General features: G+C 39.5%; 1 pseudogene across 1 annotated transcript in view; it reads right to left on the reverse strand.

The window, feature by feature from the left end:
- The window catches only part of LOC309817640 (heat shock-related 70 kDa protein 2-like), a 55,462-nt pseudogene extending 36,201 nt beyond the window's left edge, over positions 1–19,261 (reverse strand). Inside the window, exon 1 of the transcript in view lies at positions 19,136–19,261. The product of the transcript in view is annotated as a heat shock-related 70 kDa protein 2-like (transcript). The remainder of the gene's footprint in view (positions 1–19,135) is intronic.
- Between the last annotated feature and the right edge of the window lie 3,522 nt (positions 19,262–22,783).

Here is a 22,783-nt window from a genome sequence, read left to right on the forward strand (position 1 = left end):
CCCATGATGAGACGTAGCTCATCAAGAGATACTCATGAGTAAAAGTATACATTGAATACACTGATCTTGACAAACCGTGCCGAGGTGTTATCAGGCCTGATGTGTGCCTTAGTCACCTGGTTTTGAAGGTCCAGGGGTGAGGCAGACCAAAGAGTGTAAGCCTTAGTATGTCTATGCTATAAACCAAGAAAGGCCAGGGTTAGTGTAAGGTGAGGGAGGCACTCCCCTTAAATGCAAAATTAAGGGAGGATGCCTCAAAACTCAGTAAGCAAGATAAACAATATTTTAATGTAATATTTTAAAAAATCAAAATTAATCATAAACACGACTGTTTAAAAATGCTAAGCTTTTAAATATAGGTACAACTCCTGCACCATTTCAAATTCTGCATCTTAGGTAAATGCCTCCCTTGCCTCACCCAGCTTCCAGCCCCCAAATCATGCCTGAAGTGAGTGTCTAATGCAAACTGAAGTCTGAGACTCAAGTCCTTCCCCTCATCTGACACTAATCTATATAGATATGGCACTTGCATAAAATATTCATCAAAAATGCCTCTTGGGCTTCCCTGGTGGCACAGTGGTTGAGAGTCCTCCTGCCGATGCAGGGGACACGGGTTCGTGCCCCGGTCCGGGAAGATCCCACGTGCCGCGGAGCGGCTGGGCCCGTGAGCCATGGCCGCTGAGCCTGCGTGTCCGGAGCCTGTGCTCCGCAACGGGAGAGGCCACAGCAGTGAGAGGCCTGCGTACCAGAAAAAAAGCCTCTTGATAAAATGAGTCTACATACTCTATGGGAATTAATTTAATCCTAATTTCAGTGAAATTGTTACAGAGTCAGTATGCGACATTCAGGAGCATCGATGAGGAAAGAAGGATGATCAGTTGCAGCACTGCTCGATCCTGGGTGTGACAGCTTCGACATGACCAATCAGAAGAAAGAGATGTGGAATAACCATCAAACCATCAAACGGCCAGGGCTTAATGTGCCTGCATATTGGCATCACTCATGGATTTGCTGACACTTTCACAAAAGACATCAATTGTGGTATCTTTGCATGTCTGGAAAGAGCCCATGCTTTCAGATTCCATACTGTTGTTCTTTATTGTCAGAATTTGACTTGAAGTAAAAAAAAAAAAAAAAAAAAAAAAAGGAGTAACACGCATGAACTGAACTCTACAATTTAATTAACACTTACATTTTAGGAGTAATGGAATGAACAAAATGCTATAGCGGCACCAGGGTGGGTGAAAATTTTTCTATGGTGGGAAAAAGGAAATCAGAAAAGACGTTGGAGACATAATAAATGAAATAGGCTTTAAAAGGTGTACAGGGCTTCTCCAGATGAAAGAGAAGGATTCCAGGCAGAGGCAACCACATAAAAAATAGAGTTTACGATGATAAGATCCCCTTTCCTCTCTGTCAATAAGCTTAGATGAGGGATCACGACACACAACACAAGGTAGAAAATTCAAGGAATATAAGATAGGCATAGACAAAATAGCATGAAGAGGGTGGAGGAAGGAGAGAAGACATCCAGCTTGAATTTTACCCGATGGATCAAGAAAAGCATCACGGGGGAGCAAACACCCGAGCTGGGCCCTGAGAGATGATAGAAGGTGAATGTGCGCACATGACAAGGACATTCCTGACAACCGTGGTCAGAAGCACACAGGATGTTAAAACAGCAAAGAGTTGTTTAGTTTGGATGAAACATGTATGAAAAGGAATAATAGAGATAATGTGAGAACCTTAGCTGGGAATCAGACAGGTGAGGACAGGAAAATCCAGATTTGTATTTTTAGGCGGTGGTTAAATGGTGATGTGAGTCAATGGTGGTTTTGTAACAAGGGCATGATCATAGTTGTGCTTTGATAGATAAATCAGATCAAGAGTGTAAATGGAATTAAGGGAAGAAAGACCAAAGGCAAGGCGATAAGGAAAGAGACTTTAAAAAGTCCTACTAGGGAACTTCACCTTAATTCAGGACATGATCCTTTACGACAAATAGAACCTGTCTTCAGGCAATTCTGAATTGCAAGAAGTGCTGGCACAAAAACCTTAACCAGAAGAAATCCCGGCCCTTAAATCTACCCTCAACTCCCTGCCTTAAGTCAGAGCCATTGCTCTAGCCCTTCGTTTATACAATTGCTTGACGTGTACTTTTATTATTTCCCTTATCAATTATATTGATGCTTTAGTAAGCTTTGTAAGATGCCTAGCACTATCTACACGTGGAATTCAAAATGGTTTCCTACTCTGTGGGTATCCCTCCAGCTAGTGGTCCATCTGACTCAAATGTCAGCATTACTTTCGAAGGTTCTCCGTTGGCTTGCAGGTTGAAATCCAAGCTTCCTGGCTAGAAACACAAAAGGCTCTGTGACCCGGCCGTTGGTGGGCTCTCCAGCTTCAATTTTCACCAGTCTCTGTCCCACAGTTTATGTTCCAGCAACAGGAAAATAGGTGTAGTTCTCTCCTCACAAGCTGCTTCTCACCTGGCCCATCAGTCTTATCATTGTCTTTGCCTGATAGCTCACACTGTGCAACACCCAGTTCTCCCTTCCCCTGACAGAAGTGACAGTCTCCTTGGAGTATTTCCTCGGGGAAGTCTTCCCCTACAGGTGACTTCAGATTCATGTGCCGATATGTGCACTGGATGCAATGTCATCGATGGTCCAATAGAAGAAGACTGGTCATAATGCCAATGAAGAAAACAGACTGTGAGCTTGCTTCCTCCTGAGATTAGTAGAAAAGAGAAATTGGATATATCCTCTGAATTTCCGTCTGCCTGCCTGCTCCTTTGAGACACTGAGTCAGTCCTGCCAATGATCTGTAGTGCTGTCATGAGCAAAGGTTGTTTCATCTCACCTGCTACCCTAGGGGACAGTCTTAGCCTTCTTATTAAGGCTTCAGCAAAGAATCACAGCAAGTTTTTTTTAGGAAGCTGGGTTGATTAAACCATTCCAGCCTCTGCACCTCACACTCCATCACTGAGACATGAAGAGGAAAAAACATTTTTCACCCAGTGCTAACCTTTTTTTTCTCTCATTTATCTTCCCTCCCCTGGATCCCAATTCAGTGTCTATAGTTCTAGTATTTAAATGTGGACCAGGAGTCTATTTGAATTTAACATAAACATTTTAATCGTAGAAAATTTGGCAAACACAATACTATGCAATGAATGTCTATGTCTTCTGAGTGTCTGAGTGTTGCATAAGTGTGCAAATACTTACATGGAGTTACAGTCACATAAATCCATTCTCAGAGCAATACACTCTGTACTTTAAATTTGTAATTTGAATTTTTATGAACACTTATCTCAGTCTTATAAATACTTGAAATTTACTAGTCCATATATACTAGTTCTCAATTTTCACTTCTACAGTGTTGTCAAAACACAGACTTAAGGAAATTTAGAATGGCAAGAGACCCTTAGAAATCTAGTCCAAACTTCGCATTTTATATATATGGAAATTGATGCACAGATCAAAGACGCGACTAGCCCAGAGCCTCACAGTTAGTTGTTTAGCAACGACAAAACACATTATCTCCTGCTATGTAGCCTCCTCATTGTGTCCAAACCACTACTGCCACCAATTAAGCACTGTGCTACCCAAATGGGACTGAAACCACAAATCATTTCCCTCAAAGGGCTGGTTCTCATATCCCATAAAATTGGTTTGCAAATCCGTTACTTTTACGTACTAATTTTCCAAGACATAGCTCCAATATCACCTCTCCTCTAGGATGACTTTCTCAGACCTCACAGGGCCAGTTAGTCACCTTTAGCAACATAGTATAATTTTCTCTGTTTATACCTTACCCTACCCTCCTAGCCTATGAAATCTTTATAGCCAGGGGCCATGTTTCACGCATGTCACTAAGACCATGTATTCAATTCCTCTGGATGTTGTAACAAATTATCACAAACTAGTAGCTTAAAACAACAGAATTTTATTCTCTCACAGTTCTGGAGGTCAGAAGTCTGAACTCGGTCTCATTGGACCAAAATCAAAGTGTTGGCCCTACTCCTTCCAGAGGCTCTTCCGTTCCTTGCTGCTGCCAGCATAACTTGGCTTGTGTTCATGTCACTCCAGTCTCTGCCCCTGTGGTCACATTGTCGTCTCCTCTTCTGTTTGCGTCTAATCTCCGCTCAATTCCCACTTACAAGGATATGTATGATTGCAATTAGGACCCCATTTCAATATACTTGACTTAATCTCATCTACACAGTAGGGTTTTTTGTTTTGGTCACATAAAGTGATACAGTTTCCAGAGATTAGGACATGGAAAATATCTTTGGGGAGGGGTCATTATTCAGCTTACTGAAACCCCCACTTCAAGACCAGTTTGGCTACTTAGCATATTTTTTTAATGTAAATTTATTTATTTATTTTTGGCTGTGTTGGATCTTCGTTGCTGTGCGCGGGCTTTCTCTGGTTGTGGCGAGCAGGGGCTACTCTTCGTTGTGGTGCGCGGGCTTCTCATTGCGGTGGCTTCCCTTGTTGCAGAAAATGGTCTCTAGGTGCACGGGCTTCAGTAGTTGTGGCTCGCGGGCTCTAGAGCACAGGCTCAGTAGTTGTGGCACACGGGCTTAGTTGCTCCGCGGCATGTGGGATCTTCCTGGACCAGGGCTCAAACCCATGTCCCCTGCATTGGCAGGCGGATTCTTAACCAGTGCGCCACCAGGGAAGCCCCTACTTAGCATATTTTTAAACCACATTTTACAGAATCAAGCTTCTCCATTTGGCCTTACCAGTCTAAGGAAACCATTTGTACTCAAGATGAAATGCAGTCAGAGATTCAGATCTCAACTACCTAGGTAATGAACTAATTTCACAGCTCAAACATAATTAAGTTTGGTTATGATAACTGTTTGGAATAAAGAATGCTTATTTTCTACTGATTATAAAACCACTGCTTGTATATTGTAGAACATAAAGGGGAAAAAGAAAAATATTTATAGACTAAAAAAAAAAATCACCTGTAATTCCTTTACCTATAGATAATCACTGTTAACATCATGTTTATTTCCAATACATTATATATATTTATACACATATATGCATGCTTAAACAAATACATTTTACATTTGGTATATGTGTCCCTAATATTGTAAATTATACTATTTTATATATAGTAACAGACATATCTATCATATTTTCTTAGATGGTTTTATACCATATTATGTGGAATATTTCTGTAGCCTATTTTTTTCTGTAGCCTATTTTCACTAGGCGTTATATCATTAGCACTTTCCCATGTCATTAAAAACTCTTTGTAAACATCATTTTAATGGCTGCACAATGGTCCATCATGTGGGTATACCATAATTTACTTTACCATCCCCTTGATGTTATGCAACTGGGCTGTTTGTAAATGACTTTTTATAGCACTGAATTATAATACAATGAGAGACATCTATCAGGGTCAATTCAGTATTGGTGGAAGTTGATCAATCTATTTTCACAGACTGGGAGATGTGTGCTTCCATATCGCCACACTTAACAGAGAGTATTGATGTTTAGACTGTGTGCCAAGATGGCTTTGCCCCCCTATCTAATAGCTCAGTACCTATGGCCCAGTGTAGCACACGTTTATCAAGAGGCAGAGAGCATGGGATGGGCAAGTAGGGAAGGGTTTAGAGACAGACAACCCAAAATACTTACCTGGAGGATAAAGCCCAGTCCAGGTCCTGATGTGAGCCAGAAAAGGCATGGGACATCCAGGAAGCAAGTGAAGTTAGATGAGGAGGTTGCCACTGAGTGGCTTAGTTGCCTCCAGCAGGCCTGGGAAGATGCAGGAATATTGAGAGCTGGAGGGAGAGTAGAGAGAATGATTGGGGTTCTGATTTTTATACCTGGAGAGCCAGAGTATAGTAGTCCCCCCCTTACCCGTGATTTCGCTTTCTATGGTTTCAGTTTCAACTGTGGCCTGAAAATATTAAATGGAAAACTCCAGAAATAACCATTCGTAAGTTTTAAATTGCACGCCATTCTGAGTAGCTTCATGAAGTCTCATGCCAACTGGCTCCATCCACCTGGGACATGAATTTTCCCTTTGTCCAGCGGTTCCTGCCCGTTAATCACTTAGTAGCTGGCTCAGGTATCAGACTGACTGGAGCAGCATCAGCAGTGCTTGTGTCCAAGTAACCCTTATTTTACTTACTTGTCCCAAAGCACAAAGGTAGTGATGCGTGCAATTCAGATATTCTCTTACCGTGCCTAATTTATAAATTAAACTTTGGCATAGGTATGTATTTATAGGAAAAATTATAGTCTATGAGTACGGGGTTTGGTACTCTCCATGGTTTCAGGCATCCACTGAGGGTGGGGTCTTGGAAGGTGTCCCCCACCGACAAGGGGAGACCACTGTAATTCTGCCAGGCAGGGAGATATGGTTTGTGCTTTCTTTTATGCACAAGACCTCCTATCCCATCCCGTTTCCCAAGTCTTAAAGGGACTGACCTGACTTCTCATGGTTCAAATATTTAAGAGCTTACTATGTGCTAGGCTCCATGCAAATGCTTCTTTATACATCGTTTCTTAGCATCCTCCATCAGCCCTATGGCAGCATTATTATCCTCATGTTACAGATAAAGATAACTGATGCTCAGCGAGGTTAAGCACATACTCAAGATTGCTCAGTCAAGATGTGCATATCCGGGACTTCCCTGGTGGTCCAGTGGTTAGGACTCGGCGTTTTCACTGCCGAGGGCCTGGGTTGGATCCCTGGTGTGTGAGGGAACTAAGATCCCACAAGCTGCACCGCACGGCCCCCCCAAAAAAGATGTGCAGATCCCAAAAACCGTGTTCTTGTCTTAGGTCCTCTACCTTCATTCCTAGCCTAGGTCTCCGGGTTCATTTCAAGACTTTCTGGTTCTGTGATTCCAGCTGGTACCTAAACAAAGCATGTCATAAATGTGTGTCTTTGGGTACACAGAAAGAGCTAGGGCTGGGAAAACAACACAGAGCCTATGCCTCCCTCCCAGTGAATTACTTTTCTCACAGGCACCCAGCGGGTCATTTTCTTTCAATCTCCTCAGTATTTACTTAGGATCTTTAAAATACACAGAACAGTCACTGTGAGTGTTATTGTTAACAGAACTCTGTAATTATTTGAAAGGAAAATGAAATTTAAGAGATATAAAATTAGAGATGAAGGTGTCTTTAAATAATATAACTCAACACTGAAGTATTGGGAAAGAACTCAATTTCAGAGCATTAGCAAACACACTTGCTCATATTAAGCCAGGAAAGATATTTTGCTTTCAAGTTTAAATGATTTCTATTGTTGAGGCCCAGGACAGGCTGCCCCAAAATATGCCTCAATGGCATATTGATTATTTTAAATTAACGTTACTTAAGAAAAGACGTACGCAAGAGGGACATTCTGACCCTCTTTGCTGTCTCCCTGAAAGCAGGAGATAAACCTTCCATGTGAAAGGTGCACTCCCTGTATCTGGAACCAGCAGGACACCCTTAGCACCAGAGACATCTTTCTACAAGCCTCTGTAGAAACAAACTTTGTCACTTCTTTAATTGACTACCCTAAGCCCAAACTCTGTTTAGAGTCTTCACTAATTTAGCACCCCAAACCTACATTTCTTTGTCCTCTCAATTCCTCTCAAATTTATTGTTTCTTTGTCTAAAAAGTATAAAAACTGCCTGCTTTGGCCACTTCGTAGGACCAATTTCTATTAGACCTCTGTGTACCCAAATTAAAAATTGTTTCTTTTTCTCCTATTAATCTGTCTTGTGTCAATTTTCTTGTTAGTCCAGCCACAAGAACTCAAGAGGGGGGGAGGGGGAAAGTTCCTCTCCCCGACACTATCCTTTTCACAACCATTGGCCACCCACGCATAACATTATATTTAATACCTACTACAATGACATTGATTATTCATTTTATTAAAATTATATAAATTGGGATTGACATATATACACTACTATGTATAAAATACATAACTAATGAGAACCTAAAAAAATAAACAAAACAAAACAAAACTGAGTAGGAGGAATCTGAATTAATTTCCTTTGGTCCTGAATCAGTTTTGCCTAGACATCCCAAAACTTAGCTAAGTTCTTATATTTTCTTCATACTTAAACTTGCTTTTCCATAATTCTTACTTTGTAGGCATGTGATTTCAATTCTGTTCTATACGATACCCCATCACAGTTTAACAAAGACCTTCTATTTTTGCCTGGTCGAAACTGTAGAGTCATTAAAAACTAGGGTCAAGTTGACACCGATTTTTCTGCCTTTCTGATGCATTCATGTTCTCTGATTACAGTGTTGGGATTGTAAAATATCACATTTTAAAAAGTGCTTCAATGTTCATTCAATGCATTTAGTCTTTTACTACCAGGAATGCCTTCTAACAGTGCCACAAAAGTGTTCACAAACATTCTCTTGAACATTTCCATCGACAGGAAACTCATTATTTTTTTTTTTTTTTTTTTTTTTTGCGGTACGCGGGCCTCTCACTGCTGGGGCCTCTCCCGTTGCGGAGCACAGGCTCCGGACACGCAGGCTCAGCGGCCATGGCTCACGGGCCCAGCCACTCCGCGGCGTGTGGGATCTTCCCGGACCGGGGCACGAACCCATGTCCCCTGCATCGGCAGGCGGACTCTCAACCACTGCGCCACCAGGGAAGCCCTCATTAAATCTTGATATGGTCTATTCCATCTTTGGGCACTTAGAATGTTTGGAAAAGCCCTTCTTTTCCTTATTTTGATAAAAATTCATCTCCTCAAAGTTTCCTTTGTTTAGTTGTAGTCTTATCAATGAGGCCACAGAGAAAAGCCTAATTCTTCTTCCACAAGTTTTAAAACACTATGATTGTAATATTACAACACCCTGATACTGATACAAAGTAATTAATAATGATAACTAATCATTAGATAGTGCTTATTGTATGCCAGGAACTGTTCTAAGTTTTTTTACATGTATTAACACATTATAATACTCACAACAACCTTACCTAATAGATTCTATTATTATCCTCATTTTACAGAGAGGAAATTGACACAAAGAGAGAATAGGTAACTTGCCAAAGGTCATGTGATTAGTGAGTGGCAGAGCCAAGATTCAAACACAGGCTCTATGTCTGAGGCCACTAGACTATACATACATGGAAACTGATTTATATTATGTTAGGTTAGATTAGATTAGATTATGTTATGATATGTATGATACGTTATATTATCATACAGTCTAAATGGATTAAAGAGTTATACATAAAGCATCAAGTCATTAAGGAACATAAGAAAACATAGATAAATATATATATCTGATCTCCCTCCACCAGCACAGTTCTCAGATTCTAGGCTAGATCCCAAGGGGGAAGATTAGAATATCCATTTCTGGATAAATGACTTACAGGTCCTGACATGTGGGCATCTACCACACTGAAGTCTACCAGTGAATAGCACAATGTATTTGCTCAGAATTTCCAAATATATTTTTATCGCCTGACTCTCAAATATGCAGACGGCCAAAGGACAACAGACATTTGAGAAAATTCTCCAAAGGCAAGATAGATACCTTAATAAGTTAACATAAGAAAAAACAAAGAAGAAAGAGAAATAATTTAAGGAGCAAAACTCATCATTAACAATCTCAGATAAATAAGATAAAATATTAAATCTATAAAATTAGGCAAGATAATATTAAAAAAGAAATATTGCCCCCCAAAAGAAAATGGTCTTAGAAAACAAAAATATGATTCCAAATTTTTTAAAACCTTGGTAGAAACTGGGCAATAAGGATCAGTATATTGGGACTTCCCTGGTGGTCCAGTGGTAAAGAATCCACCTTCCAATGCAGGGCATGAGGGTTCGATCCCTGGTCGGGGAACTAAGATCCCACATGCTGCGGGGCAACTAAGCCCGCATGCCACAACTACTGAGCCCGCATGCCTCAACGACAGAGCCCGCGTCCCACAAACTACAGAGCCCATGTGCCCTGGAGCCTGCATGCCACAGCCAGAGAGAGAAAACCCACACACCACAACTAGAGAAGCCTGTGTGCAGCAATGAAAGATCCTGCACACTGCAACTAAGACCCGATGCAGCCAAAAATATAAAGAAAATAAAGAAATAAAAATAAATTTAAAAAAAAGGATCAGTATATCATGCAGAAAATGGAGCTTAAAACAAAGATCGGGAACATAGTAGACAAAAAAAAAAAAAGATAAGTAAATTAGAGAAACAATTTAAGATATCCAAATTATAATGAGTTACAGAGAGAGAGAAGGAGGGAAGGACAGAGGGAGAAAAGAAAGGGAGGGAGGAAGAAAAAAAGAGGCAGGCCAGACATATTTTAAAAATACAATAACAATTCCTAGAACTGAAAGACAAGAGATTATAATTTGTAGAGCTCTGCCATTTCTCCAGCACACTGAATGATAAAGCCACCATACCAAGGCAGAGCATGAAATTTCAGAATTCCAGGGATAAAGAGAAAAGTCTGAAAGTTTACAGAGGGGTTGGAACAGTAAGTTACATACAAAGAATCTGGAATTATAGTGCCATCAAACTTCTCGACAGCATTATTGGAAGCTAATTGATAATGGAGCAATGCCTTTGAAATGACAGAAAATGATATTAACTTAGAATTCTCCATCGAGAAAAAATATCAATCAACAGTGTGAGGAAAGTAAATATATTTTCAGATAAGCAGTGCCTTCAAATTTAACTTCCTTTCACCTTAAAAAGTAAAGCTATGGAAAATTTGCTACACCAAAATAAGGGAGGAGACCAAAAAAGAAAAAGATGGGATCCAGCAAACAGGAAATCCAACTCCGGAAAGTTCCAGCATGATGGCATCTTATATGTCACTCAATTCTATCTCCTTAAGTATAAATCAGGTCACTTTTCTCCCCTGATTAACACACTATAATGTCTTCCTATCACTTTTACAATGAGATAAAAACTTTTTTTGGCCTATTTCTCCACCATCCTCTGTCTCTCAGTGCTGCAGCCACCTTGACCTCACTAGGGTTTGCAATCCATTTCCCTGGAATGCTTTTCCATCTGATCTTCACAGAGCTGCATCCTTCTTTTCATCCAGCTCCAATACCAAATATCATGTCCTTAGACTCCCCATCTGTTTATTTATAATTGTATCAACACCACTCTTTATTGCCCTTACATTGTACATTTTTCTTCACAATGCTTACTATTACTTGCCATTATTTTATTTATTCATTTATTTTATTTAATAATTGTTTTTCTCCCCTTCTAAAATGTAAGCTCCAGGAGAGCAGGGGTTCTGTTTGTTTTATTCCTTGATCTACCTCCATTGCCCAATCAGTTCCTGGCACACGGCAGGTGTTCCATTAAATATTTGTGGCATGAATCAAATTTACCAAGATGTTAATAATATTCTTTTGGAGCACAGAGTTATGGATGATCTCTTTATACCTTTTAGCATTTTAGAAATGCTAAAATTTTTATAAGCATTTACTGCTTTCATAATTTAAAAAAATAACCATATTCTAATGTTCTAAACTAGAAAAAATGTCGTGGAAATTGTCCTCAGAAATAGGATCGATTGGGTTGTGGCAGTTTCTGTCCACGTAAATCTTACAGAAATTAAACTTCCCTCTAAAATGAAACTTCCATGAGGATTTGTGATGATAATCTAATCCCTTCCACTTCCTATTGGATTTCCAGTAAAAATGTTCTAAGGGATGTAAAAGCAGGGTAGGGGAATCTAGATCCATCACTACAATTGTCTCTGAGAGGATGAACAGCCTCTTTTATGCCCAGCCACCACCACTGCAACCACAGTCACCACTATTTCCAGTTCTGTCTAGGTTGGCATGGGAGGTAGAGGCGGGAATTTGAGATATAACTGCATGTCAGACAACTACAAAGCAAAAGAACATGCCCAATTCGAGAAAAAAATTGAAATATCTCCCACCTCTACCTCCATGCTCCCTGGAGATTTCTATGGGCTCCAGAAAGGTATATCAACAGGTCTAGTGATGCTGTGGTGTTTGTTCCAAAGGGAATACTATTGTGACTTTAGTAATCAAAGATATTATGATTATACTTTTTAACTTAAACTGAACCATAAATTAATGATGGAAGATGACTTTCTGAGAATTTTATAAAAACCTATTTTGGGCGAAAACATTATTCATAATCATTATCCTAATGAATGAACAGAAAACACATATGAGTAATTGTACACCACATGGTCTTTGTTCACAAATAGCCAAATACCTCAACAGTTTGGGTGAGTTAGTGTTATTCATTTGGAAAAAGTAGTCAAGCTAGAAGCAGTCTTGAGAATAGTATTATGAGTAAATTTGCATTGCATAGAGAACAGTGGAGGAACAATGATAAATTAAACATAAGGTGAGCTCAGATTTTGATACCAACCTACTCTGCAGTGAGAAATATTTTTGTGTGTGAAATTACAGTATGGTTTCTGAAAATATACCAACCACCAGACATTCCCACCAGTACCATTTTCCCAGAAGTACTTTCCCTAGGAAACTGTAATGTTTGGCATTTCTAAGTACGGACTAGAGCTTTGCTACTTCTTTTGGCCAAATGCACAAGTCTATAAAATCGAAGAGCAAAGGATTAATATCCTAAATATATATAGAGAGATTATCCAAACCATTAAAGACCCAAGTAGATAAGTGATAGAGGGGCGGAAAACCCCTCTAGGTTCTTTGGCTGGTCTAATAATTAAATTGACATAAGACAAATTAACAGGAGAAAAACAAATTTAACTTCATATGTATGGGATTCCCAAAGACATGAGACCTGAAGACACGCAGTTGAGGCTTAGATGCTACTCTGAGCTAAGGAGAAGGGGGTAGGTATCTGGAGCTTCGAAGGGGAGGAAGATGTTTCTCTCTACAATTACCCCCATTTCTATCAAAGATAGCCACAATAAGACTAATTTTGCTTGCAAATTAAGTCTAGTTTTAATAAAGTTGTCCAGATTATTTACATAAGTACAGCAATAATAGTGTTTAACCTTATAGACTCTTAAATCTGCCTTGCTAGAGCTTTTCATAAGGAATCTCATATTGAACTCTTAAAATCATCTCAGGCTAGGAAGCCAAACCAAGCACTCACCGTCACACTTAAGGCCTGAAATACCTATAAGTTTGGGTTAACTCCTCTCTTCACAAGGTCCCCCGAATATCCTGAGGTTCCTGGGCTTGCAGGAAGTGACCTTACTTACTAACCTGGTAAGGCTGCTGGGAACCCTGTAGCAAGTTCCCAGGCCTGATTTTTCCAAAAGGCTTTATTGGCTCCATAAAGTCAATCTTAGTTCCTTAAAGCTGTCAGGTCATATGTGAGCCTACGCATATCCCTCTCAAATACGATATTCCAGTCAAATCCTTGGTAATATAACCAATGTTTCCAATTGTATCCTGTCATAAGGAGAACAGATTCTTATTGAACTTATGCAAATAACTGTATTGCCATGAAAATAAAAAACTCATTATGAGTTTCCAAATTCTGGAGGGATCAGGTAGGGAGAAAAAGATAAACATTTTACCTTTGTTCACAAAGATACATTTCACTAAATTGCTGTAAGTTATAGATAGCTTAAGAGGAAATATTTCCTTTATCTGGAAAACAAAAACCAAAACAAAACATTAAAGAACCAACGATGTTTTAAATAAAAAGTCATAAAAATTATAATCAGTTCATTCAGTTCCATATAATTAACTCGTATAGATCTTGATCTTTTGTTAGCAGTTTTATGAAGCCATCATTTTTTTTTCATTAGAGTTCTGTAATTTCTTACCAAATTCAGTGGTATGATCAGAAAGTCATCAGAATACTGTATTTCAGAGTACTTGTCAGAGTCCTTTCCATGAATTTGTCTGAAAATGAAACTCTTTTGCAGGAATACTTTTGCAAAAGCACCAGTATAAAATAATAACTGTCTGTAAATGACATAAGGTTTTTAAATGGCAATGGTTAAAGATCAGATGAGAGTTCATTATAATGCGATTGACAAGGAAATTTGGTTATTTCTATGATACAAAACGTTTTAAGATAATAACTAGAATTACAAGTGATAACATACCAGGACATATCAGATTTTTAGGAATTTCATACAATTTTCAGAACAGTTGTATTAACAACATTCACTCATACAATATAACTTAAGAAGATTTATCATCACTTGTTTGACAATGATTCCCATGTAATTTAATACACCAAATAAGTCTAATTAGCATAACGTCTCTATTCTTTAATAAAGAGAGAGAACAAATCTTTTGAGACGTTCCAGGGGCCCTCTGCAAAACCCCAAAGTCACTTCGAGGTAAAAAAGACTTCATTTAGAATTTGAGTTTGGGGAAGTTTGTCAAAAATATCAAAAAGGTTTTAAAACACTTGATTAGACAGGATCATAGTTACTGTGAAACAATATGTAGTTATCCAGTTAACCAAAGTGAAAATTAAAGATTTTGCAGGCAAATACAGAAAGTTACATAGTCATATATATATATATATATATATATATATATATATATATATAACAACTTTAGCTCTTAATAGAGAAGGCTCAGTTTTCTTAGGTAATCAAAGATCTGAATAGGGCAACATGAAACAGAAAATTATTTTGATAAAACACAGAATCTCTGTTTTCTAGGTAGATTACTTAAAAGGTAAAAACAATCTTTTATAATCTCTTATCAAAAGCAGACCAGTAGTAAAAAAATACCCTTGTCCTATTAGTATATGAAGGAAAATTACATAAGCACACTACTGATATTAAAGCTTATTTAAAAAACCCTTATAATAGCAATTCAGTTTTAGCCAACTTGACTACACAGGTAGAATTCTCTCTTTTCCTCTCTCTTCCCAACTTTCTATACAATTTTGTCCTTTATTATCCTCTTTCCCACTCTGAAATTACCAGTTTTACATTAGGACAAATTAACTTCATTTTCCCTTAACAAAAATACATCGCCATACCTCACACCTTCTTAGTCAAAAATACATCCTACCGGGCTTCCCTGGTGGTGCAGTGGCTGAGAGTCCGCCTGCCAATGCAGGGGACACGGGTTCGTGCCCCGGTCCGGGAAGATCCCACATGCCGCGGAGCGGCTGGGCCCGTGAGCCATGGCCGCTGAGCCTGTGCGTCCGGAGCCTGTGCTCCGCAACGGGACAGGCCACAACAGTGAGAGGCCTGCGTACCGCAAAAAAACCAAAAAAAACCATCCTACCGTCCTCATATACAAACTTGTTTCCATTATTATTTCTAGTCGTTTTAATTATACACATTAATTAAATTTTGAATTAGAATTTTTAAACCTTAGAAACCTTAATTTCTGGTGAAAAGTAAGAAGTAAGCAATTGTGAACTGCCTGTTATACCAGCATTCTTTATATTGGCAAGTTCTGTGACTAAGTTTCATAATTTCTAGAAGCATACACTTCCTCATAGTACAAATTTTCAATGTGGCATAACACATGTTTACTATGAGACCCAAATATATTTAGTTTCTCTGTGATAATGTAATAAGAAACCAAAAGTAGATAAACCTATGTTCAGTAATTAATGTTTCTGCATTTTATCTTATTAGGAAGTGATCTAAATTCAATGAATTTCCATCATTTAGCTTAACTTAGAAAAACTCTAAGGGTGTAAGTTACCAAAGAGATTTGAGAAACTAAGTAAACGTATCAGAAAACATAATTATTGTTGAAAAGTTCACCTAAAAACTCTCATCCCACTTACATCTATTAAAATCACTTCCTCCCTACATTTATGTTTAGACTACCCATGAAAACTTTATTAGACACTAGTCAAAGTCAGCAATCATCCCAAGCTACCGTTCTTGCAGACAAATTTTATAATACAGATAACATAAACTTATTTCACTAGTAAACTCAGGTAGAATAAAAGTTGTTTATCTGCATATTTAATGCTGATAACTCTGGAGGCATACCTATGTTAATTAAACCAAACTTAAACTAGCTTTTATTTACCAAAGATTATACTACATGAAGTTGAAAAATATTTGGGTTAGTTTCTATATTTCTGAGATTTAGGAATACTTAATTCATAAGTGCTTATTGTTAAGCCAATTAAGTAGCAATCTCTTACCAATTAATTTGAGAATACCTTCCACAGGTAGTAAAATATCACATACATGTAACATACATCCGTAGACATGTAAACACACAGATAGACACAGAGACCCTATAGCTTCCATTCCAAAATTTTAGCCATGAATCAGGTACAATAATACAAAACTCACTAGTTTATAAACCACAATTAGATCCAAATTATGTTTCTGGCAGTTGGAATAGGTTAAGTTTACCAGCTCAAATTGCTAAACCGTTTTACAATTTGTAGAGAAGACTTTTAGGATTTGTATTTGCCTTTGACAAGTAATCTTATGGAGTCTGTGGACTAGATTTGGGCAAGGGAGCCTTTATAGCAGTTTGTATTTTAAAAAGCTTCTCTTTCGTTTTTTTTTCAGTCTCAGGTTAAGTGTGGGCAGTGTTTTAGATATCGCCTGGGGTGTTTATATTTCAAAGACATGGTAAGATTTACACCTTCAAGGGACAAAGAAAGAATACACGTTTTCTCCTAGGCGTTTTGGGGGTATATTGGTCCACTATCAGAAGTCTAGGGTAATTACTGTTTAAATTTTTCTTTCTTTTTCTTACATGCACAACAATTGCACTTCCAATGTCCTAATTTTTTACATCTGCAAATGTCTGGAGGCAAATAGGAAAGGATCTGAGGGGGTCTTTGAGTTCCTCTCAGAGTTATGCTTTTGTTCCTCTAAAGATTCAAATTGCAAACCAAGAATTGTTGATTTTAACTCCTTTTTTCCTCCTTCATTTCTGCAAGCTACCTTCAAAGAATTGGGCAGCTGCTTCCATTGTAATACTTAGAGGTTGACTAGCCCACCCAACTATACTATTTTGAATTTGCCTTTTTATTTCAGGGAGAAAATTTCCTACTAAGGCAGAAATGGAAAGATTTCTATGTTCTGGAACTTTGGGGTTTAATGCAGTATGCATTGAAAAGTCTATATAAGCATTCAACAAAGGCCTTTGGATGCTGTCTTTCTTTCTGCGTGTACGATTTAACCTTAGACCAATCCACCTTAGATGAGGGGAAGTATTTACTATTGCTCCTATAAGCCCCTGAATATTGGTTTCCAGCTGATTCCTTTCCTGATCATTTGTAGGAGGGCCTGGGAGAATTTCTGGTCATTGGTTTCCTCTGTGAGAGATGTTTTCCCCCAGGAAGCCATCTGGCTTGTCTGTTAACTATAGTGTAATTATGGTTGGGAAAAATATCCTTCAGCAGCCAATTAAGGTCCTTATGAGTGGGGTTGTGAATGGCCACTAATATTTCTAATTCCTCTCTAAATTTGGTAGGATCGTCTAAAAGTGGAGGTAAAAGGGCTGTACAATTTAAAAGATCTATTGCTGTCCAGAGGATGTGAATTCTTTGTCGTAGGGAATCCAGGATACATCCACAAAGAACATTGCACAGGAAGGCCTGAAGCTGGCAGAGAAAGTGAGTCTTACTGTCCATCCCCATGTTTTTGCTAAATTTACTTAATGGCTTTCACCCTTTACATGCGTAAACTGTATACCCTGGGCCTAGAGATTAGGCTGGAGTGCTCTCTGTAAATCCTGTAGGGAAAGGGAAGCTAAAACAGGCAGCTGGGTTTTTAAGGGATTTTCTGGGGAAGGTGGAGGAGTCTGGGAGCTAAGGGAATTTGCTGAGGAGATGGGGCTGGATTTTAAGAAGGACGATATGCATTGGACGTGGACTTTAGTTTTTGTTCTAATTTCTGTTCTTTCATCTTATTAACGGAGTCCCTAAGACCAGCCATTATATTCCTGTGTCCACTTTTTTTTTTTTTTTTTTCCGGTACGCGGGCCTCTCACTGCTGTGGCCTCTCCCGTTGCCGAGCACAGGCTCCGGACGCGCAGGCTCAGCGGCCATGGCTCACAGGCCCAGCCGCTCCATGGCATGTGGGATCTTCCCAGACCGGGGCACGAACCCGTGTCCCCTGCATCGGCAAGTGGACTCTCAACCACTGCGCCACCAGGGAAGCCCCATGTGTCCACTTTTTAATTCAGCCTTTCCATAGGTACAAATAAGATACTTAGGATGAGAGCTCTCTAAAAACTGTTTTCTTTCAAATACAGCCAATTCAAGGCATCCGTAGTCTGGCCATTGACAACTAGGATCTTATATTAATCTCAATAGTGACTCAAATCAATAAGCCTCTATATGGCTTAACATGGACCCAAGAGGCATCTCAAAGGAAAGTACAAAAGATACAGCCCTCACAAGATCCAGAAAGTTCATTCCCAGGTTAGCCTAAGAAAGCAAAGACTTTTGTTACGTGCTAAGAATGGTGTAGTGCAGTGTCTGCAGCTGCCCATGAGAATGTGAGACACCCCCAATCACAGACCCACTAATCTGTGACATTCGGTGGGTGCTACTGGAATGGGACTTTTCCAGTACTACAAGGCAATGATGGTTGAGACAACAAAGGTCCCCTGTGGACCAGGACCCCTTACGACAAGTTCTCCTGACAGCTGACACAGCCGAACAAAGAGAATGCTGTGTGACTTCGCATCTCAGAATCCCAGTGGATTCGACTGGCCATCAAAATGGAAGTTGGTACTTGCATCTTCTGGCTGGTGGAAACCAGAGACAATATTCTTACTCGTCATGAGGCCAAGCTCTCAGGACACAGAACAAGGTGAAAGGAAAATCTCATCTGGTTTTACACAGGGCATCTACTCCAAAGTTTGTCTAAACAGATGTCGATCTGGTGGGAAGCATGAACTTACCAATTTCTGAGGCCAGCTTGAACAACAGGCTTATAGGACCTATGCCTGTGTTCTACCCTACGGTATGACAAATGTCACAAAAGACAGAGACAAAGGAAAACAAAGACTTTCTCTGGGAGGAAAGGGAACAATAGAAAACAAGAGGACTCATAACAAATCTTTACCAGAGTTGCTATACCTAAGAAACTAGTTCACACAAATATTTTCTCCTGCTAATCTAAATTTAGAGAGAGAAAAGGACTCTTACCAGTCTCACTTCCTCCCGACCATGCAGGCAGAGATCCAAGAGACTGTCATGGTAAGAATTCTTACCTTCTGTTGGTTCCTGTCAGCAGTCCCAGGATCTCTCAGCTGCAGCAGCCCCAAAGTGAGCAGCGTCCAGCCAGTGTAGAGCCCCACATTGGGCACCAAAACTGCAGGACAGGAAAAGTTTTCCATTCTTCCATTATAGGATCTTTGGCTGTTCTAATAATCAAATTGACATAAAACAGCTTAACTAGAGAAAAACAGATTTTGTACTTATGGGATCCCCAAAGACAGGAGACCCAAAGAGTCAGGCAACTGAGGCTGGTAAACAGATGTTTCCATTCCATGCAGATAAGTCTTTCTGATATTAACTGTTATCATTGATACTTGCTATCTTCCTGGTATGGGCCCTCTATCTAAATTCTTTTAGGCAATTAAGGGAGAGGTAAAGAGCTTTTATAGTGGAATATTACTCAGCCATAAAAAGGAATGAAATTAGGTCATTTGTAGAGATGTGGATGGGCCTAGAGACTGTCATACAGAGTGAAGTCAGTCAGAAAGAGAAGAACAAATATCATATATTAATGCATATATGTGGAATCTGAAAAAATTGGTATAGACAATCTTATTTACAAGGCAGAAATAAAGACACAGACGTAGAGAACAAACGTACGGACACCATGGGGGAAGCAGGTGGTGGGATGAATTGGGAGATCGGGATTGACATATATACACTATTGATACTATGTATAAAATAGATAACTAATGAGAACCTACTGTATAGCACAGGGAACTCTACTCAGTGCTCTGCGGTGACCTAAATGGGAAGGAAATCCAAAAAAAGAGGGGATATATGTATATCTATTGCTGATTCACTTTGCTGTACAGTAGAAACTAACACAACATTGTAAAGCAACTATACTCCAATAAAAATTTTAAAAAAAACCAGAAAACAAATTTTAAAAAATTAAAAAAAAAAAAAAAAAGAGCTGTTCCTGAGTCTGCTGGTCTTAATTGTCTTCAACTCAAAACAATCCACGTGGCAAAATGGCACACTTTGGGTCACACATTTTACTCTGCCTCATGGGCAAAGGAAATTAAACAACTTCTAAAAAGCAAAAAGCAAATACCAAACAAACATATATTATGACCCAAAGAATCAGAAAATACACTAAAACAAAGATGAGATACAAGCTATGATCTGTTATTGTTATTATTTTTTGGCTGGCTGTATGGCTTGCAGGATCTTAGTTCCCCGCCCAGGGATTGAACACAGGCCCTTGGCAGTGAAAGCATGGAGTCCTAACCACTGGACCGCCAGGGAAGCCCTTAAGATCTGTCAATTTATATGCTAATCCACAGTACTAGTAAGAACTTTGAGAAGGGTAAGGGGCAGAGAAGCCAGTACTCTTTTACATTACTTTTGGAAAGCAATTTGGAAATAAGTATGAATAATCACAAAGTTCTTTATTGCTTTTGACCTAGTAATTGCATTTCTGGAAATTTATCATATATATATATATACACACACACACACACACACACACACACACACACACACGTGAAGATAATTTAGAACCTCTCTAAATTGTAAAGATCTAAATGTTCAACAGTAGAGGATGGCCAATGAAATATCATAGAGCCGTTGAAAATAATGGTTTTGAAAAGTATAGCAACATGAGGGAGTTCTTGTGATACAACGCAACTAAGAATTTCTGTGTGGCTGGTAAGGTAAAGAGAAAAGGAAGGTTAGGGTGTGTGCGTGTGTGTGTGTGTGTGTGTGTGTGTGTGTGTGTTGGGGGACAGGAGAAAAGCTGGTGAAGAATCTTAGAACCAATGAAAGAGTCTTGAATGCAATGAGATACAAAAGGAAGACAGTGCAGTGGTATATTTGAAGCTCATGTGCAAATTTGATGTGTCTTGCAGAAATATCAATTTTATACGAAGAGTATAAGGAAAATGCTTATATTCAATTGACATATAAAGTAGAGTGCAGACGTCTACACACATCGCAAAGATAAATCTTGAAACTTCAAAGAAAATTCACACTTAGATAAGCAGGCCTTTCCAACCACTGAACTCATGGGAGTATGTGTCCATACTCTTTCATTGGGAGAAATGTCTCAGTTACACCATTTAAGAAGGGCAACAGTCAGGAGAGTAGGAAGCCAGTACAAATTTTAAGAAATCAAATAACATGTTCCAAACTTACGCTTTAAAAGTATACTGTAGGCAGCACAGATTAGCTAGAAGCCATAGCATATGTAGGCATGCCAGTGAGGAGACTGTTGCCACTGCCCATGTAGAGAACGGGGACTTCAGCCAAGAAGGTGTGATAGTAGTCATGAACAAGAGAGGATGAATTTGGGAGAAATGTCAGAGATACAATCGTGATTTTTTTTTAGATTTTTAAAAATAAATTTATTTATTTATATTTTTTTATTTTTGGCTGTGTTGGGTCTTTGTTGCTGTGTGCGGGCTTTCTCTAGTCGTGGTGAGCGGGGGCTACTCTTCGTTGCGGTGCGCGGGCTTCTCACTGCGGTGGCTTCTCTTGTTGCAGAGCACGGGCTCTAGGCGCATGGGCTTCAGTAGTTGTGGCGCACGGGCTTCAGTAGTTGTGGTGCACAGGCTTAGTTGCCCCACGGCATGTGGGATCTTCCCGGACCAGGGCTCGAACCCATGTCCCCTGCATTGGCAGGCGGATTCTTAACCACTGCGCCACCAGGGAAGCCCACAATTGTGATTTTTAATAAGCAATTGGATGTGGGGGAGATAGCTGGGAGGAAATAGTCAAACAGCTTCCATAGTGTCCTTTTCCTGCTCAAAAGCTCTCAACCGCTTTTTTTTTTTTAGCTTGTAGTAAAAACTTTAAAACACTGAGCCTGGCACTTAAGACCTACAAAGATATAGCCCCAACGCACCTGTCTTCTTGTCTCGGACTTACAGTGTTAATAGCCATGAGTCCTTGCCATTCTGCAAATATTCCCACATTGTTCATGCTGTTTCATATGCTTGGAATTCCTCTCATGTGTCTACTTTGCCAGGCTTCAAAATCTACTTCACAGCCTACTCCTCTATGAAGACACCCTAATCAGCCCCGAGCAGCGAGCTCTCATTTCTGTGAATGCTCAGAGCACTTTGTCTGCATCTCTTTTGCGTCACACATCTTATCCTCTTCTCAGCAGGGAAACCAGTTACTCTACCATCCCGTGAGTCAGGTCACGCCACTCCATTGCTCAAAACTCTGTCGTGGTTCCCATCTCACTCAACTAAATGCTGAAGTCCCTAGAAATCTCTATCTCGGTGTTTCTCACTCAACCCCAGCTACACATTCGACTCCTGTCAGAAACTACTTTTTAAAAATCCATATCCAGGCTTGACTCCAGACCAAGTGAATCCAATCCTTAGGGACGCTGTTTTCTAAACCTCCCTAAGTGATTCCACAGTGCAGTCAGGGTTGATTGAGAACCACAGAGCTGCTCCCTGTTCACTGCGTGGACTAGAGGTCTATTCTGGACCATGGGCTGCCCCTTTCTGAACCATTAACATGTTTCTCCAGTACTTGCCTCAAGCTCGAGTTTCTCCACACAAGTAAATCAAAACACAAGAGCCTACTTAGAACACAGTCCCCCTCAGAAGCTGTCAGTTGCTGTGACTTAGAAACATATTTTCTCCTCTGAGGAAAATTATGAACATAGCTTTGTCTACAGAAAA

The sequence above is a fragment of the Grampus griseus genome (assembly GCF_964374135.1).
Source record: "Grampus griseus genome assembly, chromosome: X".
NCBI lineage: Eukaryota > Metazoa > Chordata > Mammalia > Artiodactyla > Delphinidae > Grampus > Grampus griseus.